This window comes from Marmota monax, unplaced genomic scaffold (assembly GCF_021218885.2).
Source record: "Marmota monax isolate L192 unplaced genomic scaffold, Marmota_monax_Labrador192_F-V1.1 WCK01_AAM20220418_F8-fsc00144, whole genome shotgun sequence".
NCBI classification, from domain to species: domain Eukaryota; kingdom Metazoa; phylum Chordata; class Mammalia; order Rodentia; family Sciuridae; genus Marmota; species Marmota monax.
The window spans coordinates 171,782-194,162 of NW_026694618.1; the positions used below are offsets into that span (position 1 = coordinate 171,782).

At 33.7% G+C, this 22,381-nt stretch overlaps 1 pseudogene; it reads left to right on the forward strand.

Moving 5' to 3' along the window:
* The first annotated feature begins 1,147 nt into the window (after positions 1 to 1,147).
* LOC124078016 (small nucleolar RNA U3) lies at positions 1,148 to 1,228 on the forward strand (annotated as a pseudogene).
* The last annotated feature ends 21,153 nt before the right edge of the window (positions 1,229 to 22,381 follow it).

The following is a 22,381-nucleotide window of genomic DNA, read 5'->3' on the forward strand; positions in this document are numbered from 1 at the left end:
CATGTATCCCAACTTCCTAGCTGAAGGATTCTGATACCGGAGACAGGAGAGATTAGAGATCTTTATCCAAGGCCCCACCTCACCTCAATCCTCATAGCTAGTGTAAAACTAAGGACCTCTCTTTCCTCTTGTCCAGTTGTTGTTATTGGACAAGCTGACTTCCCCAAAGTGTAAATAGTAAGACTCCATTTTTCAAAAGATTGTCCAACCATCCAAGTTTCACCCAAGTAACCTAAGAAGGGAAAGTCGCTGTTTGAGACCTCATGCATTTACGTGCATCTCATGTGTCTGATTTAAAACATGGGAACAAGCATTTGGTATATGTGCAATAAGCATTATGGGCAAAGACACAGGAATCTGTCAATCATTCCTTGCTTAGTGTAAACAACTCCTGGACAAAGAACTCAGAGTGCATATAAACTCAGACCCCTTCTGAGTATGGGGGCAGATGTCTTTGTTGTGTCCACATTGTTCCCTCATAGCTTATTTTTAGCTAATAAAATCCCATAACTGCTTCTCCTTGTCTTGGTGAATTATTTCATCGCTTAGGCATTGGCCATCACCCAGGTCCCACAACAATATTCTTTGAGCATAAATTAATAATTTTATTAACTATTTTATGTTTCTTTTGACATCAGAACACAATATTGTGAGGTGTCATTAAGATATTTTTTCATTGGTTATTGGGTCTGGGGATGTAGCTCAGTGGTAGAGCTGCTTGCCTAACCTGCTTGAGGCCCTAAGTTTAATACCCAACACTCAGGCAGGTGTGTGTGTGGGGGGGTAGTTTTGTTAATTAGAACCACTGCCTTTGTCATTAATAAAATCCTTTTTTTTTTTTTGACGAATTAGTAAGAAACAAACAAACCAAAAAAACTCCCTAAAGGTACTCCAATAAATTGAACCAAACATTTGAAATGTTTAAATTTGAATGACCCTTGAGCTTTAAACATTTACCTGACAGTCAACCGACTTCACCTTCCAAATCATGGATCTACTGAAAAGAATATGTTTGAAATTCTTTAAAAATTTCCTTAATTCCATTGTTCATAATTAATTTCCTGTCTCTAGCATGATGGAGTCTCTACTGATATTTTTTCATTGCATAATTTCTAGTCACAATACTAAGTATTTAGAGATATTATAGAAGACTATACTTTCAGGGATCATTTCTATAGTTCGTTACTAGAGATATTATATTTACCGGTTGAAAAGGAACTTCTCAGGAATATTAATTTGTACTCCTAAGTGGTCTATGAAATTATTTATTTGAAATTATCATATGTGTATTATTTGGAAAAAATAGAATGGCTCATTATAGTTTGAGTAAAATGTCCGTGACATGTCATTTTTTAGTAAATACTCATTATTGACATTTACACTATGTTAAGTGTCTTATAATCAATCATCATTAGGTGATTTCAGAAAGAACTATATTCAAAAACATATATTCCATTGTAACATGTGATTTTCTATTTATTCTGAAAAGTTAGTGCACTTCTATTTTTTGTGACCCCTTATAAATATGCAAACATGCAATGATTTGCCAACCAGTCCTTCAGTGATTGCTGAGCTTCATTGCCTGGGACAAAGACACTTAATCCTATTCAAAGGCTACTTTATCACCCAGTTAGATGCTTTGCCCTCTTAGAGAGTTCACCTCCAGAGCTGATCCCAGGACGTATTATGTTCAGAGACAAAAAGGGTTTTTTTTTTGGTATATTTTGTTTGCATGTCTTCAAAATATTTTATTACTCCTTCAGTTCTGTTCCCCTAATAAATAAATATTAATTTATTCTCTGATTAGTTTCTTGAAGTTCCCAATGCCTTTTTAGTGAGAAAATTAGAGAATTAACAAATAAATATTATTTTATTATGATATTAATATTATATCTCTAATAAATAAATATTAGTTCATTCTCTGGTTAATTTTTTTCAGGTTTCCAATGCATCTTTACAGGGAAAATCAGAGAACAAACTAATGTTTGTACCTGTAGTCTCAACATTGCTTCCCTCCTTAACCCAATTTCTTTTCAAATCTTTATAACTTAACTAGGTCATCATTTATACATACAATGATGCACTTTTTAAAAAGAATTTCTACAAAGTGGCTTGCACTCTTCATAAATCACTTCTTCTTGTTAGCTGTTTCATTCCTGGAACCAAAATACCTGACAAGGTCATGTGACTGCATTCCGACAAATAGAAAGCAGGCAGAGGGGTTCATAACTACATTAGTCTTCTCATGCTATAACAAGTTTTCCTAGATTAAGCACCAGAAATAACAAAATTTTATTTCTCATAGTTCTTAAGACAATTTGATACCTGAGAAGTGGTTGGATATAACTCTTGTTTGCTGTCTTCTACATATCCACCCTCCCTTTATCTGCCCAAGGTAAAGCAGAACAGCACGGGAGAAGGGTCCAGTAAGTCTGCAGGAAAGATGCATCCTTCCAGCGCATACCTGTAATGACTCACCTCCTCCATTCACTCTCACCTGCCTACAGTTACCATCCAGTCATACTTCAAAGGAGGATGCACTGATTAGGTCATAGTCTCATGTTCTAATCATTCATGTCAAAACATTGCTGCATAAACACAGGAGCTTTTGAGGATATCTAAACCATACCACAACTAAAACTCTTCCTTTATTTGATGCTATGATCTTGCTTCCTGGACACAGTGTTTTCTTAAAAAGGTACCTGTCACACAGGTGTGGTGGTACATGTCTGTTATCTCAGTGACTCAGGAGGCTAAGGTAGGAGGATCATAAATTTGAGGCCATCATGGTAAATTAGTGAGACCTTGTCTCAAAATTAAAAATGAAGAAGACTAGGGATGTAGCTCAATGATAATGTTCCCCTGGGTTCAATCTCTAGTATCAAGACCAACAAAGAAACAAACAAAACTGTAGTTTCAAAATTTTATATTCAGATTTACTCAATGGTCTATTGACTAAATCAATATACAACATTACTTACCAAACAATGAACAATTTTAAGGTTTCAGGTTGCCAGTAGTTTATTTTCAGCTATTATAAAGTTAATAATTCTCTGACATGAGTACTTCTCCTTAAAATACACTACATATATAAACATATACATATACATTTCATTCATTCATTTATTGATTTACTTATTTTTTGTGTAATGCCAGGAATTGAACCCAGGGTTTTATACAAGCTAGGCAAAGTGCTCCCTTACAAAGCTACATCCTAAGTCCATGTAAAGTTATTTGTTGACCACATAGAGGTACTGTCACCTGTGTGCTCAGGAATTTTCTAGAATAGAGGTTCACTTCTCTTGAAAGATAAGTACCTTGTTAGAGATTCATGTATGCCATACACACACACACACCACACACACATTCATATATATATGAATATTCATATATATATATGTATATATTATATACATATATATGTATATATATACACATATATATATATACATATATATGTATATATATATATATGTGTGTGTGTGTGTGTGAGAATATATATATATATATATATATATATATATATATATATATATATATATATATATGCATTTACCTCCTTTCATGTAGCAATTATTTGTCTGGTGGGCTAAGGCCAGTACCACTGTTCACCAGCTAGCATAATGGGAATATTGTGTAGTTTTAGCCATTTTATATAAGTGCCACATTCTTGCTCATTGGGAAGGCAAACAGAAGCTCAATGGTGAAAAGAAGACCTCTGGATGTTTTTTAGGTCAGTCATGAAGAAGGAAAAGTGTAGCTGTAGTTTAAAATGTGTTTAGCCATAGGCATAATGTGTAAAATGATTAAACAACTGATTTTGACTTTGAAACTGAGTCTAAATTTTATAGGACAGCACCCTACTCACAATGGCTAGTTATTAAATACTTATTGCAACCATATGCTACATAAAAAATTACATTAAAAATACTTAATTCAATTAATTAAATAAATCTGATTGACTTCTACAGACACACTTCATTGTATGATGACCTAAGTAATGCTATCGGCTCTCCACATACATTCAAGGAATGAATTGATAATCAATGAACAGTGTAAGAAGTAGAATTAAATGTTCAGTGGAAAGTATTGGATTGTAAAATCTTGGCCCTATGTGAAAATTACTGGGACAAGACAAGAAAAACGAGACAAGAAAATTTTATTGATTTTATAGAATATTTACATAGACATTTACATAGAAATTTTATAGAATTGCCTAAGACAACATGGAGTATGGGTACATGTCTTTAGTTTACCTCATGCAAAGGAAAATAATGAACAACACAAGCCCTCTGTAAGTTATTCTTTTAAAATATAGCAAAAGGAAAAGTTGCAATTAAAAATGTTTGTTGGAAGAATCAATGAAAACAAGCATAAAATTATTTGATGTTTTTAATAAGCCTTAGGAAGAAATAAATCTAGAAAATAAATCAGATATATTAGAAAATAAGAGTCTGAAATGAAAGAACAACAAAAATGAGATTTAAAGGTATTATTTCAAGTAGAGAGGACAGGAAAAGCTAAGGTAAGACTGCACATTAAATAAAACACAAACTTTAAAAAAATTTATATAAGAGAATAGATTTGACACCATGGAACATTACATCATTGACAGGAAAGATCAGGTTGAATCTTTTTCTAAGATCCTAAGAAAAGTACTTGTCTTTTGGTGTCTGGCTAGTTTCATTTAACTCAAGGACCTTCTGTTTCATGTTGTCCAAATGTCACAATGTCATTCTTTGTTTTATATTTGAATAGACATTTTCTCTCTGTTCATCAGTTGATGTACACTCTGGCTGTTTCCATTTCTTGGATAATGTGAATAAAACTAAAATAAACATAGGAGTGCAGATGAATCTTCATCAGACTTATTTTATTTCCTTTGTATACATATCCAGTAGTGACATAATTTCATTCATGAAATCTAAAATAGTTGATCTCACAGAAGCTGAGAGTAGAACGTGGTTTGTAGTGTATGAACGTAGTGGAGGGGAGAAAGATGAGAAGGTGATTAAACAGTAATAAAAATAGAAGAAAGAAATTCTAGGTACTGTTGCACAGTAGTTAATTACAGATAATAATTTTGTATTGTATGTTTTTTTTTTCATAAAAGCTACATGGACTTTGAATACTTACACCATCAAGAAATGATCAATATTAGAGGAGAGATATGTTTACCCTGACTTGAACATGAACGATGTAGAAATGTATTGAAATATCACATGGTATTCAATAAATATGTACAATTTATGTGTACCAGTTAAAATAAAAATAAACATAAAGATTTTATAAAGAAATTAGGAAAGGATAATCAGGAAGAATCAGACTCTATAATACATAGGAAAAAGAAAAATAAAGAGTGACTAAATGAATTTCAATGTATCACTTGGTTAGATATAATGTGAATATTTATTTATTTATTTATTTATTTATTTATTGGTTGTTCAAAACATTACAAAGCTCTTGACATATCATATTTCATACATTTGATTCAAGTGGGTTTTGAACTCCCAATTTTACCCCAAATACAGATTGCAGAATCACGTCGGTTACACATCCACATTTTTACATAATGCCCTATTAGTAACTGTTGTATTCTGCTACCTTTCCTATCCTCTACTATCTCTCCTCCCCTCCCCTCCCATCTTCTCTCTCTACCCCATCTACTGTAATTCATTTCTCTCCTTGTTTATTTTACCATTCCCCTCACAACCTCTTATATGTAATTTTGTATAACAATGAGGGTCTCCCTCCATTACCATGCAATTTCCCTTTTCTCTCCCTTTCCCTCCCACCTCATGTATCTGTTTAATGTTAATCTTTTCTTCCTGCTCTTCCTCCCTGCTTTGTTCTTAGTTGCTCTCATTATATCAAAGAAGACATTTGGTATTTGTTTTTTAGGGATTGGCTAGCTTCACTAAGCATAATCTGCTCTAGTGCCATCCATTTCCCTCCAAATTCCATGATTTTGTCATTTTTTAGTGCTGTATAATACTCCATTGTGTATAAATGCCACATTTTTTTATCCATTCATCTATTGAAGGGCATCTGGGTTGGTTCCACAGTCTAGCGATTGTGAATTGTGCTGCTATGAACATCGATGTGATGTAGCAGTATCCCTGTAGTATTCTCTTTTAAGGTCTTCAAGGAATAGTCCAAGAAGGGCAATAGCTGGGTCAAATGGTGGTTCCATTACCAGCTTTCCCAGTAATCTCCATACTGCTTTCCAAATTGGCCGCACCAGTTTGCAGTCCCACCACCAATGTACAAGAGTACCCTTTTCCCCACATCCTCTCCAGCACTTGTTGTTGTTTGACTTCATAATGGCTGCCAATCTTAATGGAATGAGATGGTATCTTAGGGTGTTTTTGATTTGCATTTCTCTGACTGCTAGTGATGGTGAGCATTTTTTCATGTACTTGTTGATTGATTGTATGTCCTCCTCTGAGAAGTGTCTGTTCAGGTCTTTGGCCCATTTGTTGATTGGGTTATTTGTTCTCTTATTGTCTAATTTTTTGAGTTCTTTGTATACTCTGGATATTAGGGCTCCATCTGAAGTGTGAGGAGTAAAAATTTGTTCCCATGATGTAGGCTCCCTACTTACCTCTCTTATTGTTTCTCTTGCTGAGAAAAAACTTTTCAGTTTAAGTAAGTCCCATTTGTTGATTCATGTTATTAACTTTTGTGCTATGGGTGTCCTATTAAGGAATTTGGAGCCTGACCCCACAATATGTAGATCGGAGCCAACTTTTTCTTCTATCAGACGTAGAGTCTCTGATTTGATATCTAGCTCCTTGATCCACTTTGAGTTAACTTTTGTGCATGGCGAGAGGAAGGGATTCAGTTTCATTTTGTTGCATATGGATTTCCAGTTTTCCCAACACCATTTGTTGAAGATGCTATCCTTCCTCCATTGCATGCTTTTAGCTCCTTTATCAAATATAAGATAGTTGTAGCTTTGTGGATTAGTCTCTGTGTCCTCTATTCTGTACCATTGGTCCACCCGCCTGTTTTGGTACCAGTACCATGCTGTTTTTGTTACTATTGCTCTGTAATATAGTTTTAAATCCGGTATCGCTATACCACCTGATTCACACTTCCTGCTTAGAATTGCTTTTGCTATTCTGGGTCTTTTATTTTTCCATATGAGTTTCATGATTGCTTTATCTATTTCTACAAGAAATGCCATTGGGATTTTGATTGGCATTGCATTAAACCTATAGAGAACTTTTGGTAATATTGCCATTTTGATGATGTTAGTTCTGACTATCCATGAACAGGGTATATTTTTCCATCTTCTAAGATCTTCTTCTACTTCTCTTTTTAGGGTTTTGTAGTTTTCATTGTATAAATCCTTCACCTCTTTTGTTAGGTTGATTCCCAAGTATTTTATTTTTTTTGAGGATATTGTGAATGGAGTGTTTTTCCTCATTTCCGTTTCAGAAGTTTTGTTGCTGATATACAGAAATGCCTTTGATTTATGCGTGTTGATTTTATATCCTGCCACTTTGCTGAATTCATTTATTAGTTCTAGTAGTTTTTTTGTAGACCCTTTTGGGTCTTCTAGGTATAGAATCATGTCACCTGCAAATAATGATAATTTAAGTTCTTCCTTTCCTATTTTTATGCCTTTAATTTCTTTCTTCTGTCTAATTGCTGTGGCCAGTGTTTCGAGAACTATATTGAATAGAAGTGGTGATAGAGGGCATCCCTGTCTTGTTCCAGATTTTAGGGGGAATGCCTTCAATTGTTCTCCATTGAGAATGTTGCTAGCCTGAGGCTTAGCATAGATAGCTTTTACTATGTCGAGGTAAGTTCCTGTTATTCCTAGTTTTTCTAATGTTTTGAACATAAAGGGATGCTGTACTTTGTCGAATGCTTTTTCTGCGTCTATTGAGATGATCATATGGTTCTTATCTTTAAGTCTATTGATGTGGTGAATAACATTTATTGATTTCCGTATATTGAACCATCCTTGCATCCCAGGGATGAATCCTACTTGATCATGGTGCACAATTTTTTTGATGTGCCTTTGTATCCGATTCGCCAGAATTTTATTGAGGATTTTTGCATCTTGGTTCATCAGAGATATTGGTCTGTAGTTTTCTTTCTTTGAGGTGTCTTTGTCTGGTTTCGGAATCAGGGTGATGTTGGCCTCATAGAATGAATTTGGCAGAGCTCCCTCTTTTTCTATTTCCTGAAATAGCTTGAAAAGTATTGGTATTAATTCTTCCTTAAAGGTTTTGTAAAACTCCGCTGTATACCCATCCGGTCCTGGGCTTTTCTTGGTTGGAAGTCTTTTGATTGCTTCTTCTATTTCATCTATTGATATTGGTCTGTTTAAGTTGTGAGTATCCTCCTGACTCAGTCTGGGCAAATCATATGACTTAAGGAATTTATCGATGTCTTCACTATCTTCTATTTTATTGGAATATAGGTTTTGAAAATAATTTCTAAATGTCTTCTGTATTTCTGTAGCGTCTGTTGTGATATTGCCTTTTTCATCCCGTATGTTAGTAATTTGAGTTCTCTCTCTTCTTCTCTTCATTAGCATAGCTAAGGGTCTGTCGATCTTATTTATTTTTTCAAAGAACCAACTTTTAGTTTTGTTAATTTTTTCAATAGTTTCTTTTGTTTCAATTTCGTTGATTTCCGCTCTGATTTTAATTATTTCTTGCCTTCTGCTACATTTGCTGTTGTTTTGCTCTTCCTTTTCTAGGGCTTTGAGATGAACTGTGAGCTCATTTATTTGTTGGTTTTTCCTTTTTTTGAGGAATGACCTCCAGGCGATGAATTTCCCTCTTAAAACTGCTTTCATTGTGTCCCATAGATTCCGGTATGTTGTGTCTGTATTTTCATTTATCTCTAAGAATTTTTTGATTTCCTCCTTTATGTCTTCTGTAACCCATTGATCATTCAGTAACATATTGTTCATTTTCCATGTGATGTAGGATTTTTCCTTCCTTCTTTTATCATTGATTTCCAGTTTCATTCCATTATGATCAGATAAAATGCATGGGATTATCTCCACCCCTGTATATTTACTGAGGGTTGCCCTATGGCATAATATATGGTCTATTTTTGAGGAGGATCCATGTGCTGCTGAGAAAAAAGTATATCCACTTGATGATGGTTGATATATTCTATATATGTCAGTTAAGTCTAGGTTGTTGATTGTGATATTGAGTTCTATAGTTTCTTTATTCAACTTTTGTTTGGAGGATCTGTCAAATGGTGAGAGAGGTGTGTTGAAGTCACCCATAATTATTGTGTTGTGGTCTATTTGATTCTTGAACTTGAGGAGAATTTGTTTTATGAACGTCGCAGCACCATTATTTGGTGCATAAATATTGATAATTGTTATGTCTTGTTGGTGAATGGTTCCTTTTAACAGTATATAATGTCCTTCCTTATCCCTTTTGATTAACTTAGCCTTGAAGTCGATTTTATTCGATATGAGGATGGCCACCCCTGCTTGCTTACGAGGATTGTGTGCGTGGTATATTTTTTCCCAACCTTTCACCTTCAGCCTGCGTATGTCTTTTCCAATCAGATGTGTCTCCTGGAGGCAGCATATTGTTGGATTTGTTTTTTAAATCCATGTTACCAGCCTATGTCACTTTATTGGAGAGTTTAGGCCATTAACGTTTAGAGTTACTATTGATATATGGTTTGTACTTCAGCCATGTTTGATTATTTTTTATCTTCTTTTTTTTTTATTTAATATAGTTTGTTTCTCCATGGTTAGCTTTCCCCCCGCCCTCTGTTTTTATAGAGGCACTTCCCACTGATGGTTTTGGTTATTGTTTTTCATTTCTTCCTTGTGTAGTGTTTTGCTCAAGATGCTTTGCAATGCTGGTTTTCTGGCTGCAAATTCTTTCAGCTTTCGTTTATCATGAAAGATTTTTATTTCGTTGTCGTACCTGAAGCTTAATTTTGCTGGATACAGAATTCTTGGTTGGCATCCATTGTCTTTCAGTGTTTGAAATACGTTTTTCCAGGATCTTCTCGCTTTCAGCGTTTGTGATGAAAAATCTGTTGTTAACCTTATTGGTTTACCCCTGAATGTAATCTGCCTCCTTTCTCTTGTAGCTTTTAATATTTTCTCTTTGTTCTGTATATTGGATATCTTCATAACAATGTGTCTTGGAGTTGGTCTACTCGTAGGTTTGGTTTTTTTATGTTATCCCATATCTCTTGGATGTTTCTCTCGTGATTTTTAGCCAGCCTTTCTGAGTTGGCTAGGCTCTTTTCAAGATGATATATTTTGTCTTCATTATCTGACGTTCTGGCTTCTACTTGCTCCACTCTGTTAGTGATACTCTCAATTGAGTTTTTAATTTGGTTTATCGTTTCCTTCATTTCTAGAATTATTGTTTGATTTTTTTTATAATCTCTATCTCCTGATAAAGATGCTTAACTTCTTCTTTTATCTGTTTATGTAATTCATTTTCAAAGTGTTCTTTCACTGTTTGGATTTGCTGTCTCGTATCCTCTTTAAGGTTCCATTCCATCTGTCTAAGGTATTCCTTGAGTTCTTTATATGACCATTTTTCTGCTAACTCTAGGTCCTCCTGAATATTTAGGCTGTCCTTCATTGTTTGTACCCCTTTTCTTCCTTGCTTTTTTATGCTGCTCATGTTACTAATGTGAATATTTAAACAATATAAATATGAACACATTTATGTCACATTATGTCACATAGATGCCACAAACTATGCCTATTGTGTATATATATATATATATATATATATATATATATATATATATATATATAATTTGCATCAGAAGAGAGATAGATTTTAGAGGGTTTTTTATATATTTGTCCATCACTTATATCTCCATAAATATACATTCCAAATGAAAAAAAATAATGAACCACCTTGTTTATAAAATACATGTTCATCATAATTATCTTTCTGTGATATGGAGTATTGATTTTCATTTTCTTATGTTTTCTACAGAAGACTTTGTACTAATGGGCTTGGCATAGGGAAATGAGGGACCCATGATTTATCTTTATTATAAAGCTTTCTTAAAATTTATACTTTTTGTCTTTTTGCCAAAGAATATTTAATAAGTAAATGCATGCAGCAAGAGAATGTGGGCATATGGCCACAATTTTTGGCAGTATTAATTTTAAGAGAACAAAAGGAAATTTATTTTAATTCTGTAGCCCAAAATCCCCTAATTAACCAATGCATTCATGTTTTTCCTTTGTTTTACATCAAATTAAAATTTTATTTTATATTAATTAGGCAACATGCTATTGTGATTTCAGATACAGACTGAGTGCCATCCATCTTTTCCAAGATGGAGATTTCACACCTAGGATTTTGAGTCTAGTTCTACTCACTTGGCAATTTTTATTTTTCATCTCCATATTAATCATTCTTCCCTATGATCTATTATCTCAAGGACCCTATATGCCAATAACATGATGCACTTTTCACCAGGTTTTTACCATAATTTCTCTTGCAAATGATTCTTTGCTAGGGTGCCATTCCTCCTTTACCCCTACTCCAAATACTTTGAAACTTACAAGACCCAGTCTTTACGGTGTTTGTATGCAGTGTTACTGGGGAAAAAAAAATCAACTTTTGAAGCCTACTTCAAACAGAAGTTGTTCTTAAATTTCACTAATTATCTGAGTTTACATTCAGTAAATTATTCAGTGTATGATGACTAATTGATATCTCAGAAGAAGAGTAAAAATTATTGACAGATCACACAATATCTTTATGTACATATATAAATTTCATAACTTGTTACTAATTTACTTAAAAAACTGTTATTTACTACTTATTATAATACTACTTATTATTTAGTAGCAATTTTAAACATTATCATGCCAGATTAATTTTTTTTTTTGTAAATTATATTGATTGCAATGCTCTGGTCTTCAGCATTCAGTCTTTAAAAAATTTTTTTCCACTTTGCATTATTGTTTATTCATGTATCTTTTTCTGTTCCTGAATTTCATGAGCATTTCCACTGTTCATTTGACTGTAACTCTTTTTTAGAAATTTTAACCAAGAAAAAAAATGAAAAGAAGAAAGGAATAAACAAACCTAGTGATTGTGATTATTTTGTTTGAACATTTTTTTTTCCAGAGAGTGATATATATGTCAAAACTTTTCTTCCAATAATAGATTTTCCATTTAACATGTTTCACCAACATAATGATGTCACTGCGAGATGTTACATTTCACATGCAGGCAAAGGGCCACATCATGAATATCCTTATGTGTCATCATAAATTTGAAGAATGATAAGTAACTATGAGCTCTGTAATAATATAGGCCCAGATATTAGTCAGAATGTTAGCTTTCTAGAGTACCATTAAAAAGCTCCACAAAATGGGTGATTTAAACAAAACTAACAAAATGTATTCTCTTATTGTTCTAAAAGATAAAATCCCCAAATCAGGGTATTATCAGGACCAGGCTCTCTCAAGCTTCCAAAGGGGGATCCTTTCTCATTTCACCCTAGATTATATTGTTGGCCAATACTCCTAAGTACTCTTGGGCTTGTAGTTGTATTACTCCAGTCTCTGCTTCCCTCATTATTTGGCATTGTCCCTGTGGATCTGTAGATCACATCTCTTTTTATTAATCAGTCATATTGAATTAGGATATATTTTAATATAACAGTCTTCATTTGATTATATCTGCATATACTCTTTTTCATGGGTTAGGAGACCATGGACATGACTTTTTGAGGGACACAGTTTAACTTATAACACTTAGAAAATCTTACCTTAATCAAAGTGAGATTAAAATGAGTCATCTAGGTGAGGACAAAAGTAGGGAAGAATTTGAGAGACATTTATGTGACAGATTATCAGAGATCAGTAACATTTTGGATAGGGGATGAGAACCGTTTTTAATCAATTTTTGAGACAGTGGTGTGATTATAGTAATTAATATCATCCAGTAATGGCAGTACAAAAAGTGACTTTGATGTAGAAATGAAAGGTGGTAATAAATGAAGGTCTATTCCAGCAAGTTTAATTGGCAATATCTTCTATGTTCAGAGTCAATGAAACACTAAGAAGAAAAATCAAATTTAAGACAGAAAATTCTATATTATTCAAAAAAAAACTTTTGCTGCCACCTCAGATTCTCTTATCCTTCTTTAATTCCTGGATGGTCTGAGCTTTTACAAAAGGCATTAGTCAACTTGGTAATGTCAGGCCTTTCTCCTTGACCAATGCTGCTCAGCTGGGATAACTGGCTGACACTGTAGAATTTATGGCTACCTTTGTCCCACTGGAATGGAATGTCACACTACAGGAAAGGTACCTGCCAATGCTAGGTGGCAGAATGATGGTTGATTGCAGCAAAATAACCAGGGGGTGACGAGCAACTTGTGTAGATTGATACAGCAAGAGTGGGAGCCATTTATTGTAGGACAGGAGGGGTATACATACATTACACACAGCTTTTCTTAATTAACATAAACTAGATACAGCAGTCAACCAATAAGGAATCTCCACACTTAATGGCTGGCTGGCGTTACTTCACAAACCACTCCCTCTGCAAAATGCCAGGTGCCATCTTGACTTGTTTATAGACTCTAACAGTTGATGACACTCCCAGAAGTATGGCTAAAAACCCATGATGTGAACTCTGACCACTGAGAAAAAGTGAAAAGAAGGGAATCAGAGATATAAATTCTTTCTTCTTTCTTTTTAACTTATTGTCCCAAGTTAAAATTTCTTCCGTTGGTAGAAATTCCTGTGTTGAATGAAAACTCAACTTGGAAAGAGACACACTGTATTTCCTCTTTTTCTGTGTGTGTGTGTGTGTGAACTAGTACCCAATGTCATGCTGTATTACTTGGCATTTATTTCCATTTTTATTCCCTAGTTGCCTTTATTTCTCATTCTGGAAGCCGTGGATTTGTATTTTCTGAGTGAAATGTCAGTTCTTTAAAATTTTGCTTAACAAACCATTTTCTGGGAAACCAAATCTAAGACAGACTTATTTTAAACATTGTATAAGCCAATGGGTTTCACACTTTCTTCTGGATGGGTGGACATTTTGGATCCTATCAAACTTCAATCTCTGATAATATACATGTTTTGCTGATATATCTTGAAGAGCATGCAAAGGGAACAATTTATTAAAATTATTGTTTACTGTATTCACTTAAAAATATTTAAGTGCTTCATATATATGCAATCAATAATGAATAAAAGAGTGATAAGGAATCTCTTGAGATGGAGCCTATATTGTAGTAGAAAGGGCAGATAATAAACTCACAAAAATAATAAGGATAATTTCAGAAAGCAATATAAGCAATATAAATATAAAATAGGATGCTTCTAGAAAAATTTCTGGAGTAATGAGATTGTACAGTAGTATATCAACAAGAAATGTATAGTTTAGCTGAGACCAGTGTGGTGAGCCGCTTCTGCCGTTTCTGCAGACTATGGTCGCCATTACAAGATGGCGCTGGCTCCGCTGTGGTCTGTGACAAACAACTCCTTATTTGGGAGAGTTGGCACATGGTTTTTCACCACCCTATGAGAAAGCTCCACGTGGCAGCTTCGCATTGGGGCTTGAGATGCTTTATTAAGGCTGGGAGGGGCATCCGAGGGGAAGAAGAAGAAATATCAAGGGCCTGAATAAACTGCTGAAAGAAGATTCCCGAGTTGCGTCTTCCTTGCGGGCAAGGGGTCGCGACAGACCAGGACTAGAAGGAATTGCCAGTCACTGAAATTTTATGGGCAAGGAGATGATCAAGAATGAAGCTCTAATGTAGGAATAACCTTCATTTCATTAAAGAATGCAAAGACTGCTAGTGGATGTGGTATAATAAACAGGGCACAGTCTGAGGTGAAGTAACACATCAATCTCCATTTCTGGCCCCACTGTGTCTCCTCCTCTCTCCACATCTCAGGAAGATGCCATTAGAATATTAATGTCAGGAAGTGACACAAACTTATTTTAAAATACGTAATATTGATCTGTATATTAAAAAATGAATTGAAAAGGAGTAAAAGTGCAAGAAGATAATTTACATAAAACCAATTGTATGAGTCCACAGGAGAGAATAGCTTAGGACTGAAGTATGTCAGTAGCATAGAGATGGAAAGGCATCATTCTCATGGATGAGATGTTCACCGTAAGGAAAGCTGTATGGACAGTGCACAGCAAATATTAACCTGGAATGCTTTTGTCTTCATTAATTTTCTATTACTAGGCAAAAAAAAAAATCACCACTAACTTTGTTTCTTGAAACAACACACACATATGATCCTACAGATTCTGAGTCAGGCTCTCAGGCAGAGCTTAACTGAAGCCTGTGAAGCTTGCTGGCTGGACTGCATTTGGACAAGCTTGGCTGAGTAAGTCCCAGTTCATTCTCATTCAGTCTGAAGACAGAATCCATTCCTTTGTGGCAGTGAGACTTCATGTGACTTCTTGGTTTCTTCCTGGGATCTCATGTAGTTCCTGAGAAGCTGCCTATAATTCCTAGACTCATATTCAGCTCCTCGACATGGAGAATTTCCTAAAATTTTAACTTCTGCAAGCCAACAAAGAGATAATCTGGAATGACTCTTAAAAAGAATGAAGCCCTGAATCCAATCACCTTTGCTATAATTTTTGTTTAGAAGCAAAGGTAGTAATGAATGAAGTTCATTACATCAGGTCTTGCCCATACTCAGAATTGAACATTAGGAGGGAGGAATCAAGAGAAGTCACTACCTTGCTGACTATTCAATTCTTAAAGCTGAATTTTCTAATTGGATGCATGCATTTTGAGAACAGTAGAAAGGTCACAATTGGATATAGAAGCACAATCTAAATTAACTTCTTTATTTTGTCTAGAATTAAAGTGAAAAAATTATTTTTATAAATTCTAGCTACTAGTTAGCATCAACATTTTGTCTCAAATGAACTTTTCTTTACATCTAGATCAAATGCTATGACCTTTATGAAATTGCCATTCTAGATCATAGAAACACACCAAAGTGCAAAATATTGGGATAAAATATATTACTAACACTTTCTTTCTGAAAGCATCTTTTCAGCCTCATAAAGTAAACAGCATGTGAAAAATTGTTAATACTTTTTCAAAGTGATGCCCAGGTAGAAGGAGTTGAATTATACTTTTAATCATTAAGTATTGTCAGTTAATTTTCCTGTATCTTAATTTCTTTGAATATTGCTTTCACTTTGCTCATTCCATGGAGATGACCAATAAGGAACAAAACACAATATGTTTTAACAGTAGTTCTTGAAGACCACCCAGAGAGGCATGGCTTGCCACTGCAGTGGAACTGATGAGAACATTGCCCCATCTGGGATACAGATATCTTTAGGAAAGAAATTCAACAGATCTACATGTGGGCCACAGAGGGGAGTAGCGCAGAAAAATGTCTACTCTCTGATGCTTGCTTGACTGATATCCTCTTGTATCTCAAAACATACATTTATATAAGTTTGAAAATAATTGACTGATGTTGAAGGAATAAAATGCTTGAAATTTAAAAAAAATATATAATAAACTGTTGAAGAGTTTAAAAGTTAGAACTAACTTCAATTTGGGGGGATACCATTAGTTTCATTTGTCAATGACATGCATAAATCATAATGAAAGGGTGGATTTGGCAGTTTCACCTGGATTCTTGGAACTCAGGTGATTGATTGCAAATACCAGGCATGAGTTGATAAGGAATTGGACAAGTTTGGTAGTGGATAAAATGAAAAGAAAAATATGAACAGAGCTCATGTTTCATAGAATAACTGGTAAGAATTATGAGAAAGTAAAAGAGATAAATGAGAATTTAAATAAAACATGAGTCTAAGAATTTGATTCTGTTGGTTGAATTAATGAGACTGTCATTGACAGGAAAAGTTTATATATGTTTAATATATTTTATATATTACTTATAATTAATTTTACATCTTCTATTATCTGTCGTCTTTGGGCTATTCTTGTAATAAACATGTGAAGGGTGTTTATAAGGAGTGACTTCAGTATATAAAAAGGCTGTAGTTGATTTTTTTAAAGACAGCAGATGCTAATCCGTAATGGTGGGGAGCATGGGATGATTGGAAGAACTTTGAATTGGCCAAAGGGGTGCTAAGGGAAGGGGAGAGGGCATTGGGATGGGAAAGATAGGGGAATGAATCTGACATGATTACCCTAGATGTATATATTATTGCATGAAAGGTGTAACCCTATTTCCTGTACAACCAGATAAATGAAAAATTGTGATCCATTTGTGTACAATGAATTGAAGAGCATTCTGCTGTCATGTATAACTGATTATAACAAATAAATATGAATATTTTTAAAAATACAAAAAAGACAGCACAACATAAAACATACTTGGTAAAAATTGGTTGAAGTTGCTACAGTCTTGGACAACAGTACATGTTTATGCTGTTTTTGTGTTGCTAAATTAATAAAGTTTCCAAGGGAACCAAACTTCTGAATGTAAAGTATAGTTTTTGAGAAGAAATTTTGCAAATTGAAACCCAAATTATCTCTAAGAAATAGTTATTGCAATACTTGGGTTCAAATCTCAAAAATGACATCTTTTTCCTGAAGTCAATGAGTGGTGGATAATGTTTTTCTATTTTCTCTATGAATAAACAAAGTCAATAATAAATCACTAAACTTGATATTAGTCAACACATTTTTATTTCATTTTTCAATTTACTCTAGTTCATAATATGTAAAATAATTCTTTCATGTGTTTGAGTACACTGCAGTCTCACTGGTTTGGACTGGAATGAGAATTTATAATAGTTGAATCTTTAAGGCATAGAAAATTTCAGACATGTTAACATTGCTGATTTCAAGTTTATGTTTAGCAAGAAATTTCAATGTCAGGAAAAACTGGCAACATTCTGATGATTTTTACTTACTTTAATACATTTAATATAAACAAATATTTTAGTTTGTTATACTCCAGATGAAATCATCTCCCTAATCAGGAATATATACTTCAAAGGTGATCAGCTAGCTTTGTTTCATAACTGAACAAATCCAGAGAAACAGTATGAGTTAGTACTTCTATTTTTTACATTTAATACATAAATTACCTGAGTGATAGGAAGATTATCCAAGGCACAGGGGCGGGAGTGGAGCTGGAGAAACAACCTGTGTATGCTATTTGGCTCCAGAGTCTTTGCCCATACTCTCTAGAGAATAGAACTTCTCTTATCCTTATCTAGTCTGAATATTCCATAATATGTGCATAGCAGAAACAGGAATACATATGTACATTATCACTGTGGTTTGGATGGATTGGAAATGTCTTTCATTCAGACTAATTCAAATCCTTGGCACCAACCTTTAGGAGTTATTTGAGTTTGGGCAAATAAAGCCTAGGGGCAAATAATGCTGAATGCCTATGAGACTTCTAAAACTACAGTAGCTATCTAGATAGAACCCAACTTTCAGAGAGTTGTTCAGTGATTAAATTTGATAAAATATGAAAACAATTTGGGACACATTTACTTTAAGAATAATGAAAATTGTTATTTTGCACCCGACATTTGGGAATAATCAGGTCTCCAAAACTGATATGGCCTTAATAATGCATCTAATATAAGTCCACTCTACTTTGGTGATATCCTAGGTCTAATCCCTTCTCCCCATGTTATGCATTCTGTTTTGTATCAATTTTGTTAAGTAATATGACATATAAATCCTCATTGAGTTGTTGGCAATAAGTATTTAGTAAATATAAAGCATGTCACATTCACAGCCAACTAATCACACATTACAAAATTTCTTCCTCAGAATTGATCTTTTTAGTTTTTAAAATAAAACAAAAAATTTCCAATCTATGAGGGTAATGTGAGTCCATTTTTAAATGAACTTACTACCTCAAATTTATTGAAGTGTATCAATACAATGGACCACTGAATAAATAAGTCTAGAATGTTTTCTAAAACATTAGACATTGTACCCAGGAATACTAAGTTTATTGTACTTAGGATCCAGTTGTAAACAAGTAATAATGGTGCTTACTGTGTAACAGAGGAAGATAACTCAAGTTTTTAGTTTGGGAAAGGTTTCTCTGAGGATTTTTTTTTTCATTTAAACTCAATTTTAAGTATTCAAAATTTGACATGATCAAAGGGGGAAGGATAAAAGGGAAACCTTTTCTTTACAATGTTTCAGTGGTATTATTTGTCTGATATCAAAATGGTATAATTTTAATGAAAGACTTCTATCTTCATGGATTACTCAGGGAAATTTCAAACCATCAAAAATTTTGGAAAATTTCTATAAAATATATCATAAACTATTTATACTGAATTTGCTTTGTGCCAAGTAAAATCTTTTCTTGTGAAAAGTAGAAAAAAGCAAAATACACCAAGGGTTAGATTGAATGTTAAAATAGGTAAGTTATCGGTGTGGAAATTATGACCTAATCAACTGAAGCTGAGCTTCCACATTGCTACTTATTGGCTTCCAATTGTCAGGAACAGCATTCTTAGTCACCAAAAACCCTTGAAAAAATTGATTCCTAAAAAATGTCAGTTCAGGAAGAACTAGCCAACTTCTAGGAAGCTAGGGCAATAAACTTTTTAAGAGAATTACAAGTAAAACTTGCCCTGAAGATTGCTTCTACTTACTGTTCTTTTCCTATTCTTCAAAGATGGTTCAGTAACTGAGTAGAGTCAAACTAAAGTAAATTTATATCTTCTTTTGTCCCCTTCTCTGGGTTTAATAAAGTTGAATACCTTTGCAATCTCTGAATAATCACACCTGAGCTTCTCACTGTGATCAGGCACACATCTTCCTCTTACAAGAGGAGCAAACAGAGAAAATCGGTAAGTAGACAAAAAGGTGACGAGTCTATTGTGGACTCTTTTTCCTTTTGTGTTTCTTCTAATTAAAAAAATCTACAATTTGTGTGTATTGCTACTGCTGGAGAACAAAATTGCTATATTCATAATCTTTCCCTTTATACTTTTAACAGCTTGATTTCCTTAGATTTGGGGGAAAAAAAACTAACAGTTAAAGATCGTTTTTTGTCTACAAATAATTTTTTGTGTGGATATTGAGTTTTCACATATACTAGTCACTTTCAGGAAGAAATAATTTGGTTATTCCTGGGACAACAGTTATGATTAAGTGTCCTTATAACAGAGAAACAAAAACACCAAAATAAAAATGATGTAGAAAATAAAGAAATTCATTTCTCTCTCATATGATAGGAAATATTAAATTTAATTATTTCTTACATACAGTGAATTTGCAATAAGAAATCCCAGGTTTGTCTGCAATGTTCACAAAGTTGTCAGACATTGTTAGGGTTCAGTGATTGATTGGAACTGATCTTCCTAATCCAAAATAATGACTACAACATGATACCAAAGGTATAAACCAGAGGCTGAAGAAAGAACAAAGAGAAATGTCCTTCTTCTACAGAATATATCAGAAAGTATCACATGAGACTTCTACCTACGATTTTACTGGTCATCCCTAACCATAACAATGGCAGGAGAATGTACTTTAGCTTATAACATATGCAGTTAAATTAAATCATGGTTCAGAAAGGGATTTTGAAAAGACAGTAACAGCTTGCCTCATAGCAACAAACTCTGTTGTGTATCATTGTCACTTCTACATAAAATCAAAATTACTAGTAAAGTGTTTCATTTTTTATAGTGCTAAGGAAATAATATTACAAGAATTAAATTTGCTAAAGCCTCCTGTACATGTCAAACCTTTTCATCTCAGGTAACATCTAACATCTATATGGTGAGATAGTTTTTTTTTTTTTTTTTTTTTACATAAAACTGAAACAGGTGATTAGGTAACTGGAGACAAGTTTTGTCTATACTAGAGTCTGACAGTTTCATCATGGTAGGGCGCTACTTCCTGATAAGATTTGCTGTTTCTCCTGTTCTAAAATAGCTTATGGATAACAGTGGAATACTGTTGACACATTCCTATGGGCTTACCAAAAGACTGTGTTTTCATGAGAGACAAGAATTCTCCACGTTTCCAGCTATCTTTTTGGATATTAAAATTCAAAAGATTGTTAAATCAAAAATCAATAAATGGGATGGTATGAAACTAAAAAGCTTTTTCACAATAAAGGAAACAATCAAGAACATGAACAGAGAGCCTACAGAATGAGAAAAAATCTTTGCCACCTGCACTTCAGAGAAAACATGAATCTTGAGGATATATAAAGAATTCAAAAAATTTGATATCAAAAGAACAAATAGCCCAGTCAATAAATGAGCAAAGGAATTGAACAGACACTTCACAAAGGAATAAATATGAATGGTCAAAAACATATGAAAAAATGTTCAACATCTCTAGCAATTAGAGAAATGAAAATTAAAACTATACTGAGATTTCATCTTAATCCAGTCACAATGGCAACAATCAAGAATACAATTAACAATAAATGTTGGCAATGATGTGGGTAAAATGGTATACTCATACATTGCTAGTGAGTCTGCAGATTGGTACAACAACTCTGGAAAGCAGTATGGAGATGCCTTAGAAAACTTGGAATGGGTTCACCATTTGACCCAGTTATCCCACTCCTTGTTATATACCCAAAGGGGTGTGTGTGTGTGTGTGTATATATACAGTGTAACATTACTCAGTCATAAAAAATAATTAAATTATGACATTTGCAGGAAATGCATGGAAATGAAGAGTATTTGCCAAGCAAAATAAGCCAATCCCCTAGAAATAAAAGGTCAAATGTTCTCTCTGATACGCAGATGCTAACAAACAACAAGGCAGGGAAGATTAGAAGTTCAGTAGACTAGACAAAGTTAAATGAAGGGAGACAGGAATAGGAAAGACAGTGGAATAAGTCTGAATTAACTTTTTTATGCACCTATATAAATAAACTACAGTGAATGTACAACCACAAGATTCTAATCAGAATAAGATGTACTGCATGTTAGTATGATTATGTTAAATTATACAGTATTGTCATGCATAACTAGAAAAAAAATGAAATAAATAAGAAGTCAATCAATATATAATTTTTTTAAAAAGGCAAACGGGGCCTATCTGCAGCTGGATTATACAATCATTGAAGACAACTTTTGTATTTTTATTAATCAGTCTGCTGGGAAAGAGGACTTCATGCCTAAATAGTTTCTCTCAATTTGAGCTGAATAAGCCAGCTAAACTCTCACTCTAGCACAAAGATTCACAAATTCTGACCAAGCATAGCTGACTTGTTTTTTTTTTTTTGAGAATAGGCATTTTAGCTGCACCATTAGAGCTACAGCTTGAGTAAAATACAATACGTATTCTTTTATTATTATATAGAATCCAATCTTGGGTAAATTCCTACTAATTCCTTAGAAAAAAAAATCAGAATAAAAAAAGAACATTTTTTTTTTCTCCCTTGGCTCATGTATTA